This window comes from Ursus arctos, unplaced genomic scaffold (assembly GCF_023065955.2).
Source record: "Ursus arctos isolate Adak ecotype North America unplaced genomic scaffold, UrsArc2.0 scaffold_2, whole genome shotgun sequence".
In the NCBI taxonomy this organism is placed as follows: Eukaryota; Metazoa; Chordata; class Mammalia; order Carnivora; family Ursidae; genus Ursus; species Ursus arctos.
Window position 1 is genome coordinate 9,208,063 of NW_026622874.1, and position 16,697 is coordinate 9,224,759.

General features: G+C 39.4%; 1 protein-coding gene across 4 annotated transcripts in view; it reads left to right on the forward strand.

The window, feature by feature from the left end:
- The window catches only part of POU2F1 (POU class 2 homeobox 1), a 174,277-nt gene that overhangs the window by 21,563 nt on the left and 136,017 nt on the right, over positions 1-16,697 (forward strand). For 2 of the 4 annotated variants that reach the window (XM_044387954.3, XM_057315345.1), the window contains exon 2: positions 1,493-1,518. The exons of the other annotated variants lie outside the window; for them this stretch is intronic. The gene's annotated coding sequence lies outside the window, so the exon portion shown is untranslated. The remainder of the gene's footprint in view (positions 1-1,492; positions 1,519-16,697) is intronic. 4 annotated transcript variants of the gene reach the window in all.

Genomic DNA, 16,697 nt, shown 5'->3' on the forward strand with positions numbered 1-16,697 from the left:
TAGGAATTGATGAACTTAAGTTTAAAATAATTTAAGAGTATTGCTTCCAGTTTCCAGCTAACTTTAGTTGACTTCCTTATTTGATTTGGTTAAGGAAGATATTTACAGCAGAAAATCTGTTATGGTCAATTGCTTTTTTCAAGATTTGGAAATGAAGTTATCTGTTGAGTGGTAAAGCATTGTTAGGGGTAATTATGCATTTAAGTGCTGCTTACTCCTTTGCACTTGTATAAAGTATTGTGGACATTAATTGTGGATGAAGTAAGCACCAGCTTTAATACTTTTTGTTTGGGGCATTGAGGTATCAATTCTGAGTTGTTCAGCCTGTGTAGTGACAGTTAAAGTAAATGCCGTGAATGCAACTTTTAGCACTACAGACAGTGATAGAAGAGAAACATCTTTGAAAAGTATGTGTGTGCCAGCTTTCTGGTCTGGACCTCTTGGAAGAGCTGTTTGCCCTTGATGATTCTGAAAGACTGTTAAAGCTGATATTTGAAAAACAGAATGAAAAGCTCAGGGTGTAAGAACCCAAATCACAGAACTTTGGTATACTGGTGACAGGTTGAAAAAGTAAATGCTTGAGTCTACCTCACAAGATGGTCTGAGTTATAGAATTGACTAGATTTTGTCCTGAGATAGACGAGAAAAACAAATGGATGCTTTTCCCCCATAGCTTAACGTGTACTTATGTACCCTTTATGTGAAATTAATCCAAATCAGGAGCCACAAGTTAACTGATTTATGTGGACCCAACTTGTCATATTTGGAACTGTTACTTGTTTTTATTAGCAGAGTAACAAAAAATGAAAAACCTTCATGAGTTTGTACTAATTATTTTACTGTGAAATGAAACTTCAGAGATAGTAATATATTTATGATGTCTGCTCTCAATAGGATAAATATTATATCTCTACATGAATAAACAATTCAGAAAATGGTACATCTGTCATACTTACTAATCTGCAAACATAATGAGTATATTCTCTTTCTCTTTCTCTCTCATTCCTTAGTCTCCCAAAATGGATTCTTTCTTTCTTTGAGCTGAATTTTGAGGAATTGTCTCTGAGTTGAGACAGGATCTGTTATTCTTTAGTACCTCTGTATAACTTATGTTCGCCTGCTTCTGCTTTCATCTCTACTTTATATTTTAACTTGGGGCATTATTGCGTGGTAATTAAGAATACTGGCCCAGGAATCTGACAAATTGATGTTTGAATACCTGACCAATAACTTTCTTCCTTCAGCAAATATTTCAGTGCTTGCTATGTGTCAGACATTATTTTAGGCACTTAAAAAAAAGACAAGAAAGAAAGAAACTAGGCTCTGAGAACTTACCTGTAAAAATCCTTCCTTACATAGCTATGTTTAGGATTAAATGTGGTAATAATGTACATAAATTGCTGAGCACATTGCCTGGAAATTGGAATCTAAAAATTTTTCCTACCCCAGAACCTGTAAATTTATATAAGCTCTTTCTTCTTCTTATTTTCAGATCTTTTGATGACTTGGAACCTCATGGTAAAAATGCAAGTGTAAACAAGTGCTATAATTTTTAATGTGTCGTAGAAAATTACAGACATACAAAGCAAACGATTATCCATAATGAAAAAAGGCTCCTTTGATTTTAAAAATGTTGTCAATAGATAAGCAGTAAACTGCGAAAGACAGAATTTATCGATACTAAATAAAACAACAAAGTCAACACCATATTTAGTGTTATGTAATTTTTATTCTTTACAAAATAGATTTTATTTTATTTTTTTTAAAAGATTTATTCCAGGGGTGCCTGGGTGGCTCAATTGGGCATCTGTCTTCAGCTCAGGTCATGATCCCAGGGCCCTTCCTGGGATTGAGCCCACATCGGGCTCCCGGCTGGCTCAGTGGAGAGCCTGCTTTTCCCTCTCCGTCTGCCCCCTGCTTGGGTGCACACTGTCTCTCTCAAATAAATAAAATATTTATAAAAAAAAAAAAGATTTATTCCAGAGAGTGAGAGATAGCAAGTATGCATGCATGGGTGGGGGGAGGGGCAGAGGGAGAGAAGCAGATTCCCTACTGGGCATGGAGCCTGGTATGGGGCTCAGCATGGGGCTTGATCCCAGGACCCTGAGACCATGCATGCATGACCTGAGCTGAAATCAAGAGTTGGACACCCAACTGACTGAGCCACTACAAAGTAGATTTTAATTTTTCTCCTAAGTTCTTCATCTCAGACTTTGAGCTCCTTGAGAGTAGAAGCCAAGTTTTGTTAATTTTAGTACCTGGGTTTAGCTCATAGTAGATACTGAGTAAATATTCACTAAACAATTTTCTTGATTTAGTTGCAGGATTGACACTCTTCATTTTTCTATGTGTCATGTAATTAGCATCGTGTCTACTACCAAACTGATAGACACAGTAAAAGACATTGATCTCAGCAGCCATCACATAGAACTGTTTCTTCTTTTGCCCTCTTATCCATATGTGCCCTCCTTAACTGACTCAGAGTGGAGTCTCCCTGTGTCTGTCCATGTTCTAAATTATATTTCTAGTTTCCTACTCATCCTGGCTCTGAGAATCCTGAACACTGGACCTGAGATAGTAAAAGGTCCTTTCTCTGTAAGGCTTACGGAAGTGGAGGGCTGGAGCAGTGTGATAATATGGGCTCTGGAGCTTTGAAATTGGCAACACCTCTTAAGTTGGAGGATAGCATATAAAGGACGAGGGAGAGCTTTTGTGGGTCAGAAATCTGGGCTTGGCTTAGCTCGGTCCTCTGCTTCAGTCTTACAAAAGGCTGTAATGAAGGTGTTGGCCAGAGCAGTGGTCTCATCTGAAGGTTCAGTTGGGAAAGGAACTGCTTTCAAGTCACTCCCATGGTTGTTGGCTTCATTCCCTTCTGGGCAATTGGCTAGAGGCCACTCTCAATTCCTTGCTATATGGGCTTCTCCAACTTGCTTCATCAGAGCAAGCACGTAAAAAGAGCTAGAGGGGCGCCTGGGAGGCTCAGTTGGTTAAGTGCTTGACTTTGGTTCAGGTCGTGATCCCAGGGTCCCCGCATCAGGGTCCCTGCTCAGCGGGGAGTCTGCTTGTCCCTTTCCCTTCCCCCCACCGCTCCTCCCCCTGCTATGCTCTCTCTGTCTCTCTCTCAAACAAATAAATAAAATCTTCAAAAAAAAAAAAAAAGAGCTAGAGAGTGTACAGTTGACCTTTGAAAACCCTGTGGGCTAGGTGCCTAGCCCTGCCCCCCCCCCCCCGCATAATTTTGCCTCCCCCAGAAGTTAACTACTAGTAGCCTACTTGTTGACTGGAAGCCTCACTGATAATATAAACAGTTGATTGACATATGTTTTATATGTTATATGTATTATATGCTATATTTTTAGAATAAAGTTAGCTAGAAAAATGTTAAGAAAATCATAAGGAAGAGAAAACACATTTGCAGTACTGTACGTATATTTATTGAGAAAAAATCTGCATATAGGTGGGCCGGGCCAGGACGGGAGTGGGGGCCTGGCTGGGGAATAGCAGTGTTCTGCAGCCTGGTGGCCTTGGCTCAGCAGGGGCAGCTGTAGGGTGGCTTGAGGGAACAGCGGCTACTGTACAGCTACCCCATCTGCCTCGAGGTATGCGACTAGCCCATGGCCTTTGGCAACTTTAACCACACATTAATGTGCCGGCTTCTGGGAGACCTCCAGACTGGGGTACTGCACCGTTCAGGGACTGATGCCTTGCTGGGAGGGGCCCCAGATCCACAGCCACCCTGTTCCATAGCAGGGAGGACTGGGGTGGGGAGTGGGGCTCCCCTGCCCAGCGCAAACCCTTCCTCTGGGCATGTTCCTCTACTTCAGCCCAGCCTCCTACCCACCAGGCCGCAAGGTTCCACCAGACCAGCCACTTAGCACATGGGGGCCCTCAGGAGCTGCTGCAGCCCTCCCTAGTACTGAAAGGGCAGCAGGTGTGACCCCTGTACCAGTGGCCTTAGATTCAGTCCTACGGAGATGAGTGGGCAGTTGTAAAGAAATGCCTTGTGGTTTTAGCGGTCAATTTTTAAAAGCAAACAGACAATATCCATGTATAAGTGGACCCACCCAGTTCAAACCCATGTTGTTCAAGAGTCAAGAAAGGAGTGTGAGAAGTCACAGCTTTTGTAACCTAATCACAGAAGTGATACTCCATCCCTTTTGCACTCTTCTGTTAGAAGCAAATCACTAGGTCCAGCCCACACTCCAAGGGAAGGGGTACACAGAGGCACCAATAGCAGGACTTGGGGCTCATTTGGGGCAGCTTAGAAATCTGCCTACCATGGGGGCTTCAGTAATTTTTAAGGGTGTAAAGGGGCTCTAAAAATTTTAAAAAAAGAGAACTGCTAATCTAGATATATTAAATTGGTAGACTATGTGTGGGAAATAATCCCTTCCTTAAAATGGTATTTTTTGGAGTCAGATCGTGGGCCTGCCGAGTGATGATGAAATGAGGAAAGCCTCTGATTTTTATGTACGTCATTTTCTGAAGAGAGGGATCCTAATATTACATATTTATTATGTAGCCGTTTTCCAGCAACATCTTTTAGGAAATGACACAAACATAACAGGAAGACTAGCAAATGTTATAAAAGCCAAAACATCTCTGAAATTTATCATAGCTGCCGTGAGAACACAAAGCACAATTTTGTTCTAGTTGTTGTAACTTCATGTTACTAGTAGGAGGAAAGAATGCAGGTACTTAGGGTACTTGACTGACAGAAAAATAGCATCTAACTAACATTTGCATTATCCTGCAGGACCTGAGAAGCCAGAATGCTTGGTTTCTCGTCCAAATTTTGAAAAGGTTCCGCTACCCATTTTGCTACTGTTACTTCTGTGGTCTTAATCTCTATGGGCAAAAATGTCTTTATCTGGTAAATGGGGCCATGATGAAGAAGGTTCTATCTATCTTCAAAATGTCTTAAGATGCCCTGCATTGGGGCAGAAAGAAAATGAATGACCAAAGCTATGATAAATCTTGCCATTTAAAAAGGAATGGATATGAAAAATCTTGTTCAAACTGAATGATTGATAGACACAATTTTACAATAAAATCTTATTGAAGTTTTTAGAAATTATTTGGGTCATATAATGGATTTTATTTATTTATTTATTTATTTATTTATTTATTTATTAAGATTTTATTTATTTATTTAACACAGATAGAGACAGCCAGTGAGAGAGGGAACACAAGCAGGGGGAGTGGGAGAGGAAGAAGCAGGCTCCCAGCAGAGGAGCCTGATGTGGGGCTCGATCCCATAACGCCGGGATCACGCCCTGAGCCCAAGGCAGATGCTTAACCGCTGTGCCACCCAGGCGCCCCAATATAATGGATTTTAGCCACATTGGAATTTGTCTGAAACATTTTAGCAACCATTTAAAAAATTATTACCCAAAATTCCTTCTCTTTGAGAATTGAGTTCAAGAGTTGTGTGCTCTTCTGACTGACAGAGCCAGCTAGGCACCCCTGGAAATATACTTTAACATGTTTCTGGGGGCAGAGGAGGGAGGGCTCCTGGCTGGCTCAGTGGGTAGAGCATATGACGCTTCGTCTGGAGATTGTAAGTTTGAGCCCCACAATGGGTATAGAGATTACTTAAAAATAAAATCTTTAAAAAAATGTTTCAGAATATGAAATATAGTTAGATTTTTGGTTCAGGAAGGCCTTCCAGTGACATTGCTAATGTACCTCAGTTACAACAAGGGACAGAACTTTGTATGGTCTTCTCTGGCTTATTACCAAAGTCATATATCCTTTCTAGAGTATATGCAAGGAATAGATCTGTTTTTTGCAAATATATAAAATAAAGAAATAAAAACAGTTGAGAAATTGTAGATAAGCGTGTCTCAATTTGATCAAGCCTTCAATTCTAGAGATTTGCCAAGTTGGAGGGTTAAAAGCAGAAATTGCAGATAGCAGTATAGTAATAACTCAGGGCATTACTATAATACAAAGTTTCAGGCACCAAAATTATATTTAGTGAATTATTTTACTTTCTTGTATTTTTTTTTTAAAGATTTATTTATTTACTTTAGAGAGAGAGTGCAAACGAGGGGGGGGGCAGAGTGAGAGAGGGAAAGAAGCAGATTCCGTGCTGAGGAGGGAACCTGATGTGGGGCTCGATCTCACAGCCCTGAGTTCATGACCTGACCCGAAATCAGGAGCCAGTCATTTAATGGACTGAGCCACCCAGGCACCCCTACTTTCTTGTATTTTTTAAATTTAAGGTAAATACAGTTGCAGCAAACGAGCCCTTCTATCAGATTTGCTGTTGTTGAGAATGTTGTCCTTAAATTACTTGGTATCCTTTTTATGAAGACCCATCTAAGAAAAATCTTCTAGATCCTAAATATCTGAAAAAAGTTTTGCTTTTCTTGAGGACTAGAACACTGCTGTACCCTGACCCCCACTCTCCCCAAGCAAAGTCCAGAACATTGAACATTTTTTTCTTTACTTTAGCCAGGATTCTTAGTGCCTTATATTATTTTTAATAAATGGAAAAAAATTCTCAGCCTCACAAATAATCAACAAAATGATAATTATAGCAACATTGAGAAATACTTTAAATCAAATTATAAGAAATGAAAGTAATGATGATTTTCAGTGCTGATTGACTCAGATGCAGTGAATTATATACCTGGGGGAATGAAAATCTATACAGCCTGTTTATAAAGCCAAAACATCCATATATTTTGATCCAACGGTTTTTCTTGAATATATCCTAAGGAATTGCCCTAAATTTGGGAAAAGCTTTATACACAAAAATGTTTGTATACACTTTATTTTAAAAGGTTAAAATTTAGGGGCGCCTGGGTAGCGCAGTTGTTAAAGTGTCTGCCTTCCGCTCAGGGCGTGATCCCGGCGTTCCAGGATCGAGTCCCACATCGGGCTCCTCTGCTGGGAGCCTGCTTCTTCCTCTCTCACTCGCCTGCTCTGTACCCTCTCTCGCTGGCTGTCTCTCTGTCACATAAATAAATAAAATCTTTAAAAAAAAAAATAAAAGGTTAAAATTTAGAACCCACCCAAATGGAATTATTATCTATTTGATGGAAGGAGTAATAGCATTTTTAAAAACCATCAAAACAGAGCAGTAATGCCAGCTAGCATTAATTAGGCATCTTACCGTGTGCCAGGACTGTGCTAAGCACTTTCTCTTTCCACCTTCACAGCAAGCTTATGAGGATAGGTACTGTTACTACTACTCTGTTCTATAGACAAGGAAACAGGCTTGGGGAGCTGGAATAACTTGTCTGGGATCGCCCAGCTATGGGGTGGTAGAGCCAGGGCACATATCTTTGAGACTGATTTCTGTACTGCACGTGGAGCCACTTACCATGGTACCTCCCTAATGAGAAGAGTTGTTGCGGAAGCAAAGCTGGAAATTTATTTAATAAAGAATAAATAGAAGGTAATATCTATAATTTTTAGATCTGGAAGGGATTTGAAGTCCCTAAGACTCCTCTCCCTCATTTAGAGAGGAATTCAGTTACTTAACCCAAGGTCTTATAGTTAAAAGACGACTCCAGAGTTTAGATTTCCAAGTAAAATGTGTTCGCTTTTATATAGTGACTTTTTAAAATATTGAAATTTAGTGATTTCTGTATCTCCCAGCACTATGTGGAAGACAAGAAGACCCTATTTTTTATTTCCCTTTTGCTTTTATGTTGATAGTTTCTCTGTCAGAGTTTTCTCATGGGTTAGTAAAAATGAGGTGTTGCTACCTTTTTTTTTTTTTAAGTGACGCATTTATAACTTTAGTTGCCATTAAAAACATAAGTAAGTTGGGGTGTCTGGGTGGTTCAGTCGGTTAAGCGTCCGACCCTTGATCTCAGCTCAGGTCTTGATCTCAGGGTGGTGAGTTCAAGCCCACACGGGCTCCAGGCTGGGCGTGGAGCCTACTTAAAAACAAACCATAAGTAAGTTGATAACTGAACAAATGGTGTTTAAATTTAATGCTAAATGTAATTTTGTAAGTAAACCAGGTTATATACACTATTCAGTTTTTATATCTGCAAATTTTAAAAATGAATTTGGATTTATAAAGGACCTTATAAAACAGTGCATAAATTTTAATCTTTACCCAGATTTCGTTTTCTCCTCTCAAGTTTTCCGTCTTTCAGATCTCTTCCTCTTTCCCTCTTTTTTGATTATTGTTTCAGAATTTCTGAAAATACTACATCCCCAATGGAATTTCAGTTTTGAGCTATATAGTACTTCTGAGGCTTCTGTTTTCTTAGTTGGAACGTGGAATTTTTCTAAGTTCTCTTTTTTCCTGCCCCTGATACGATGATCTAGTATACATACTCTCCCATACAGTTAACTCGTGGGTAGGAGTTCTGTTGTTGGTCAGTAACGTAAGTATAATAAATCTTTATGACTTATCGGAAAAGAAAAGCAAGAATAGCTTGGCTTTGATACATGTTTTGCATACATATGTTGGAAAGATGTGTTTAAAAAGTTAGCTTAACCAAAAAGTGCAGGTACAATAATGGGAGCACACAATCAAACCATTCATATTTTGGATGTTGTTTAAATTTTGCTGCCTTTAGGGGACTTTTGAGGTTTATGCAGAGAGAGAACAATGGACCCTAGTCAGTTTCTGACACCAGTGATGGTGAAGTATCAATTTCTGGTAATAGAATGGACTATGGTTTATGAAAAGTCGTGTGGTTGGAAGTTGTATATTTTGCTTTACAAAGTATATAACAGTTTTATTTCCTTTAAACCATAATCAGATTTATTTTGGAAAGACTTAGTTATTTGAGTAATATGTGTGTAAGTTGTTTGAGTAATGTGCTTATAGATTCTGAATTTAGAAACATTGCAGAAGTTTGTGTGTGGTAACTCTTTGGAGCATAGCGCTCTTTAAGGACTCGGGGTAGTTAATATTTTTTAACTTCAGAGTTTAACTGTAGCACATTTTATAAATGATAGACATTAAGTTGGTGGATGAACTTGTTTGCTCTCTTGCATGAAACAATCCTCTAAGACTAGAATAGCTGACTTATTCATTTATTTTAACATTCATTGTTATCCATCGAGTACAGTTTTATACTGATTTACATACATCACTTATTAAACCCCCTGAACTTTAATCAGAAAAGATAGGTCCCATCCTGGAAGAACTCACAGTTCAGTTTGGGGGAGGGGGAGGACAGGTGTATCAATGAAAACTATAATACCCTGTGATAAATACTGTGAGAATGTAAACTCAGTGTGCTCTGGACAAATAGAAGAGATTCACGTAACCCAGTTGTTTAGCAGGGAGGAGGGAGAGGAAGAGCCAGGGGAGACGTATCAAAGAAGACCCTGAAGGCTAATAGAAATTAGGTTGGGAGTGTGGGGTCAGGAAAGTACGTTCTCTGTAGCGGACTGAACACAAGAACATCTAAATAGCATTTTAAGTTTTTAGCCAGAAGAATAACTAACATTCCATATAGTGCTTATTATGCGCCAGTCACCATTCCAGGTATGTTCTGTGTATTAACTCCTTTCATTTTCATAACACCCTATTACATAGGTATTATAATTATCCCCATTTTACAGATGAGGAAACTGAGGCACAGAAAGATGCGATAACTTATCTAGGAAATAGCATGGCTAGGAAGTTGAAGAGCTGGAAATCAAACCCAGCCTATCTGATTTCAGAGTTGGGGCTTTTACTATGCAAGAGGGGAAACTATGGAGATATGCATTGGAGATAAACCCTTTTTAATTAACTTGTATTACTGAAACCAATATATTATTTTCGTAAAATGTGAAGCAATGGATCCTATCCATTTCTTTCTGCTTCTGGAGGAATCTTGGACTTCTTTGTCTGCTCCTTGCCTCCAAATTTGCCCCAGTTACCAGCCCTCTTAAACCTTAGCATGGTCCAACTTTGTTTCGGTTCCCTTGCATACCACCCTTTCCTTTTTATCTCCAAGCTTCTTTGAACATAATATAAACTCATAAACTCCCTTCATCTGCTGTACTCCTTTAATTCCCTCCTCTACCCATTGAAATCTGGGTTCTAAAGAGGGATTCACGAGGACACTTGCTGGATTGTGCAGGACCAGCCTGTAGGGCTGTGCCTTCTATTTTTAATTTTGCTAATAGTGCTTGGAAGCCCAAAGTGTGTGAGTGGAGAAGGCAGTCAGATGGAATCCGCCAGGACTGGAACTTTGTTGGGACGTACAGCAGAAGGACAAGGAAGCAAGGGAGTGCAAAAAGATTGACAAGAAAGTCATTAATGGACCTTACAGTCTCCGTGGAATTGAGATGGAAGTAAAGAAAGGAGCAAATTAATGATCTCAGGGAACGTGGAGGGCAGGAGTTCTGCCTAACTTACTGGCTGAGTTGGAGAATAGTAGGTCTTTAGTGGGATTGAGGGAGTGACAGATCCAGGAGGAGTGGTTGCATTGAGAGAGTTTAAGGTGTTAGAGGAAGAAGAGTTCTGGATGGTGATGGGGTTCAAGACCTGGCCCTATGTGTGAGTGACTAAAGCAATAGTTATTTAGGTGGAGGATACTGATCCCCTGGGGTGTGGAGGCTGGCCTTGTGTGTGCAGTGAGCACTGTGGTGAGCCATGAAAGAGTGAATGCAGAATTTGGAAAAATGCTCTTTATTATCTCTGCCCCTTGTTAGCTGTTAGATGGTAGATACTCATTTTATTAATGGGGATGTGTTTACTTTTGTAATTGACATTTTATTTTTGTTTGCATAGAATAATGCAGAGGCTTCAGTGAGAAGGAACATTATTTTATGATCAGATTGTTGTATGTGTCTTCTTTTTGGTATATTTCCTAGCATAAATACTCCTGTTAGCAGGATTTTGACCTTATCTGTCATTCTGGGCAATCTGTTCTGGCATTTTCTTTCCAAAAATCAAAGAAGAGAAAAGGATATGAGATGACGATGTGGATGGACACTCGTCTTTAGTTCAGAGCGTTTGAATTATGCTGATAGTTTTGGGGATGTTCACCTGGGTTGGGTAGAAAGAAAGCAGTAATCACGGCTTGGGAAATAATGTTGTTTTCTTTTTGTTCTTGTTTGTAGGTTCTAATCAGAATTTGAATTATGGTGTTTAAATTTTAGTAAAAGTGGAAAATGATGCTTAATAGTACTTTTATTTTTGAGGATGTCGCCATAGGAACATCAGGGGGAAAAATGTAATCTTATGTTTGAGAAAATCAGTTTATTGTTAGCCTCCCCCCGAAAGGATACTACTTTGGGGCTAAACATGGATGTCCACAAGCAACAAAGGCAGTAGTACAGTGTGTGGGTTTTTGTGAGCTTGGGGCGTAACTACCTTTAGTGGACTCTGGAAGCCCCCCGCTTTTTATTCAAATCAACAGAGTGGATCAAACAGACTCTAAACAATGGTTTCCAGTAATCTCATAAACGGAGGGAATCTAAGTGCCTGGAATATATTACATACTTCAATTTTCTGGTGTACTAGAGCATTATTTTAAAAATATATCTTAATAACACCCTGTCTACTTTTATTGTAAGTTATTTTATTTCTCCAAATGTATTACCTTTCCTACTTACGTTTAGATTAGATTAAAAATGAATACACATACAGACTTTATTTTGCTAGGATTCTATAAAAATAAATTAATACGTTATTTTAGTAGTTTCAGAATTGTGTTCCTCAGGAGATCAGTAAAGATTTAACCAACAACAGTTTCAGATAATAGTGAGATTGATGTGTGTGTGTGTGCATGTGAGAGAGAGGTAAGGAGATCTCATGAACGGACTATGAGGTTTTTAGCTTTAAAACTAATCTTGGGTTCATTTGTACCCCAGAAAATTAGAGCCAGTATTTATCAATATTTTCCTGAGTATGAATAGAAATAGAGTTTAGAGAGAGAGCTTTAATTCATGTTAGTGGGAAATTTTAATTTTGATTTTCTTTCATGGACTCTCCATAACAGGTGCTGGGAAAATAGCATTTTTCCATTAAAAGGTCCTACTTCTTAGAAATTCTCCTGGTTTGACAGCCTGAGCTCCTTGTTCTGACTATAGGGTGTTTCCTGCTTGACATACTAGGCTTTGCAAAATGGGGGAAGACACCGTACCCTTTTTGTCATCACTGAATATATGGTGTGACAGGCTTCATGATGTATAATGTAAAAGAATTTTCTGTATTTTGTCATTAAGAGGCAAGTATGAGAAAATAGATATGACATAAGATAATAATTAAACTTTTCCTATTTCTTCTTGATACATTGGTTCTTGAAGTCAAATGTATTTCTTTTCGAAGGGTTGGCAGTTTTCTCTGTGTTTCTGAATGTGTTTTCTTATCTTTTTATGTCATAACAAGATCCCTCTAGATGCTTCTGCAAATAAAGGCCATTCTATTTGCTGTTAGGATTATCTGAACAGACCTCTGGAGAGACTATATTTAGAACCAGCAGTTCGGGTCTCATGTGTTATGTCTTTGCAAACGAGGAGAAGTGCAGATGTTTGCAGATTCTTTGTAGACGATACCTACAGAACAGCAGTCCCCACCAGTTCCTCCCTGAAGGGCTGGAGGAGTTCAAGTGTACTTTTCCAAAGTGCCATCAAAACTTAACTCCTGTATAGTTTTCCATGTGGAAGAAGCCCATGCAGGAATTGCTAATACGAAATCTTGTAGGGGGACCTAAGATCCCCAAATCTGTTTTCAATGTTAATTTTTTCTCACCATGAAGGAGAACTAACACCATAATAAACTCCATTGTTGATCATTTGAGAGCACAAACCAGATAATTATCTGTATTCTCTATAATTGTGTAGATAAGTTACAGCTTTTATTAGATTGGGTTTTTTACTTTTTCTGCAAACTCCAAACGCAAAAATGTTCATAACTGAGCCACAAGTGGCTGAATGAATAGTATTTCTGGCCAATAGAAAAGGTTAAAGAAAATTCTTTCAAAGTGTAACTGCATTTGATAGTTTTCTTGCTCACAGCAGCGTCAAGTTAACATGGATGACTAGTTTATAGCTTTCAATCTGATGTGTGTTGACATTAGGGGAAAAAAAAAGAGCATGTATCCCTCTAGGATGGCATTTCTAATATTTCTTATGCCAAAGACTGCTGGCTGGCATTTTGCCAGGAGCTTTGGGTATTGACTGATTTATGTATATATTTAATTCAAATTTACATAACCTAATTGGGCCTTTGGGTTTTTAAAAAATGGCTTGTTTTACTGCAGTACAGTGTTCATTACAATGCATATTTTTAAGTGGACTGGCCCAAAGAGCCCATTATGATGAAGTTTGCTGATGGAATAAATCTGAAACTTGGACAAACTTGATCATCAAGGGACAAGTTCACTTATGAGGCCAAGAGTTTCACTTCAAAAGGGAAGCCTACAGTACTTACTTTTAATGGTTTCAATTATGCTTTTATCTCTCATCAGCCCAAGAGTTTGTATTTGAGGGTCAGAGACAAAACTTTTAGCCTCTGAGAATTTACTAACTCTCTTGTACAACAAGGTGTCATTTTTTTCCCACTAACACGTTTCATCCTTTATTTTTCTAGTTTTTTTCCCCAGAGTGAAACTTGGAATTATACTAAGTATTTTTTTTAAAGATTTTATTTATTTATTTGACAGAGAGAGAGGGAACACAAGCAGGGGGAGTGGGAGAGGAAGAAGCAGGCTCCCAGCAGAGGAGCCTGATGCGGGGCTCGATCCCATAACGCCGGGGTCACACCCTGAGCCGAAGGCAGACGCTTAACGACTGAGCCACCCAGGTGCCCCAGATTTTATTTATTTTAGAGAGAGAGAGTGAGCGTGTGGGTGCGAGTGTGAGCAGGGGGGTGCAAGTGTGAGCAGGGAGAAACAGAGTTAGAGGGGCAAGCCGACTGCACTGAGAGCAGAGCCAGATGCGGAGGTCAATCCCAGGACCCTTGGATCGTGACCTGAACTGAAATCAAGAGTCTGATGCTTAACCAGCTGAGCCACCCAGGCGCCCCTATATTAAGGACTCTTTATTTTAAAGAAAGAAATTTCCTTTTAGATTTTTTTTCTTTTTAACTTGGTGCTAGGTTGGTTTGTCTCAGTGTAGAAAAGAAAATATTGGCTGAAGGAAATTTTAATGTCTTTGCTTAATTATTTCATTTTTTCCTATTTGCTACCTGCTTTTATGATGCAACTAGAAAAAAAAAAGGCAGCTTTTTTTTTTTTCAAGAGGAAAATTTGGATAATCTGCTTCAAACCAGGAAAATGCCTTAGTGTTCTTTTAAAAACATTTTATAAGATAAAAATATTAATCTAACTTAAAGTTTATAATGGAATGCAGAAAACACATTTGGTAGCCTCAGTTCTATTTAATGAGAATTCGAGCACCATTGCCAGTGTGCTCCAGTTGCAGTGTACTTGAGTCTCAGCTCCCCGAGGGCAGCCACCGTGCCTCTTGTTCCCCTTACTGACCTACCTCAACTAGTGTTTGGCCCTGAAGGTAGGCAGAACATAGTTATTAAATTGGATTTGACATAGGGGGTAATTCTGTTTTTTTTAAATATTGCCTAATTATGATTCATAGTAGAGCTGTGTTCCGCATGTGTCTTGATTCTTGCTGCATAGAAAGCTAATGCAGAAGACAGTATTGGTTTTATTCATTGTTAAAAAGCAGCAAGAACTCCTAATCATAGAGGACCTTGAAGCTAAAGTCAGAAACATTGGTCCTTGGCTTCATCAATTGAGCAAGCAGGATAATGTTCTGTTCTTGATTATCAGAGGGAAAGGTGGTTTGGGTAATTTCTTCATCTGTCTCTTTCCCCATCCTCCTCACCCAGTGTATAAAAATTTTTATTTAGTTGGAATGCCCAAAAATGGTATGCTATGGTAATTTTCTTCCATTGGGTGTGATTTTTGGTAACTGTAATTCACAGCAATGTGTAAGACTTACATTCTCTAACATTCCATAACATTTATTGTTTTCCTACTGTCAGGAACAATTTGAAGAACTGGATATATTTAATAGGAATGGTTTTCCTTAAGTAGATTATCATCTGTAAGGGGTTTTTGCCTGGAGAGACGGGGGCAGGTAATATTACCTGCCTTGAAGCTTTTTCACAGTATACATGCCTGGGCCCTAATTCTGGATTGGTATGTTTAGTGTGGTGTAGGTTTAGGCATCTATTTTTTAGAGCTTTTCAGATGATCCTAAGGCATGTTTGCTTTTGAGAACTATATTTACCTGCAAATAGATGAGTGCAGTAAATTGTTATAGGTGCTGCGAGAGAGACCTGTATTGGGACTAGCGAGGGAACAAAGAAAGCAGGTACCTCAGGAAAGGTTTCATAAAAGTAGAAACACCTTAGTTGAATCTTGTTCTCCTAGGTGTTTTAGAGTAGGGGGAACCCCTTGAATCCACAGAGTAGCCAGGCAAATTCCAGTCTGGAGAGCAATGTGAGCAAAAGGACTGGTAAGAAACAACTGATTAAATTTTGGAAATTGCAGTAATTGACACGATTAAACTATAACGTGAAGGTGTCAAAAATAAGATAGTTTTTATCCTGCCAGAAACAAGGAGGCATTAAAAAGTATTAAAAAAAAACAAAGTATAAAGAAGGAAGAATAAGATTAGACTTGAACTTTGGAAAGATACAGGTGACAGTATGGAGCATGGATTTGGGAGCAGTGGAGAATGGAGGTGGGGCGATGGGTTGGATACAGTCACAACAATTGGGCCAGAGTGATGGGAGAGGGGTCTACACCTTATAAGGAAAGGGGTTGTAAGCAGCCGGGGAGGAGGAGGATTGGAGGAAAGAAGCTAAGGAGGTGGAATCTTCGAGAATTTGTGACTGATTAGTTATAGGAGATGAAGGAAAGAAAGTGATTTCTCACTTACATGGAGAGTACGGATGATATGCCAGATATTAAGGGGAAGGTTTAAAGGGCTCATTGAGTTTTGGAAGAAGAGAATGGGGTGGGGGTAGATCTGATGGGGGAGAGAAATGGCAATGGGGTCTCAGTGGAGGGATTTACCTTGGGTAGGAGAAGGTGTAAAGAACATCTGTTTTGTGTGGAGGGTCTTACTCCTTCCCACTTTTAGTCCCTGCCTGATGGGTTGTGCCAACTCTGCTCTTGCATTTACGGTTGTGTCCCCCCCAGCAAGTGATCAGTTCAGGTGGACCGTTTCTCAAGTGAAGCCAACCGCAGCTTCTGTTTTTGCTGGAGCAAAACGGGAGGAAGTATCCTTGCTGAAGCTAAACCCAGGCTGATGAAAGGCAGGAGTGGCCGCAGTTAGCTGGCCACCCTGTGATGCCCAAGAGTGAAGTCCAAACAAGAAGACAGACAAATTGGAGGGGGGTGAGGGGGAGGGAGGGAAGGAAGGACAGAGAGGGAGGGGGAGAAATCTTGAAGATACTGCTTGAGGGTCTACTTCTGGCTATTCCAGTTACTGGGCCACCCCCCCCCCTTTTTTAAACTTATCTATTTGTAGTAGGTTTCCTGTGCCTTGAAATTGACAGGATCCCTAACTGATAGAGAAGTGAAAATGATTTGTTGTTGTTGAGACAGGAAAATAAATAAATGGTGGAAATAAGATGAATTTTTAGCTGAAGAATTGGTGAGCATATGCACACCAAATAACTTTGAGTTCCTAAGTTGAAAACAACTGAAATTAAGTGACTTGTTAAAGATCAAGCATCTGACAAGTAATAGCTGAGACTAGAATTCAGATCTTGGACTTCCAGCTCAATGATTTTTATACCATATTAT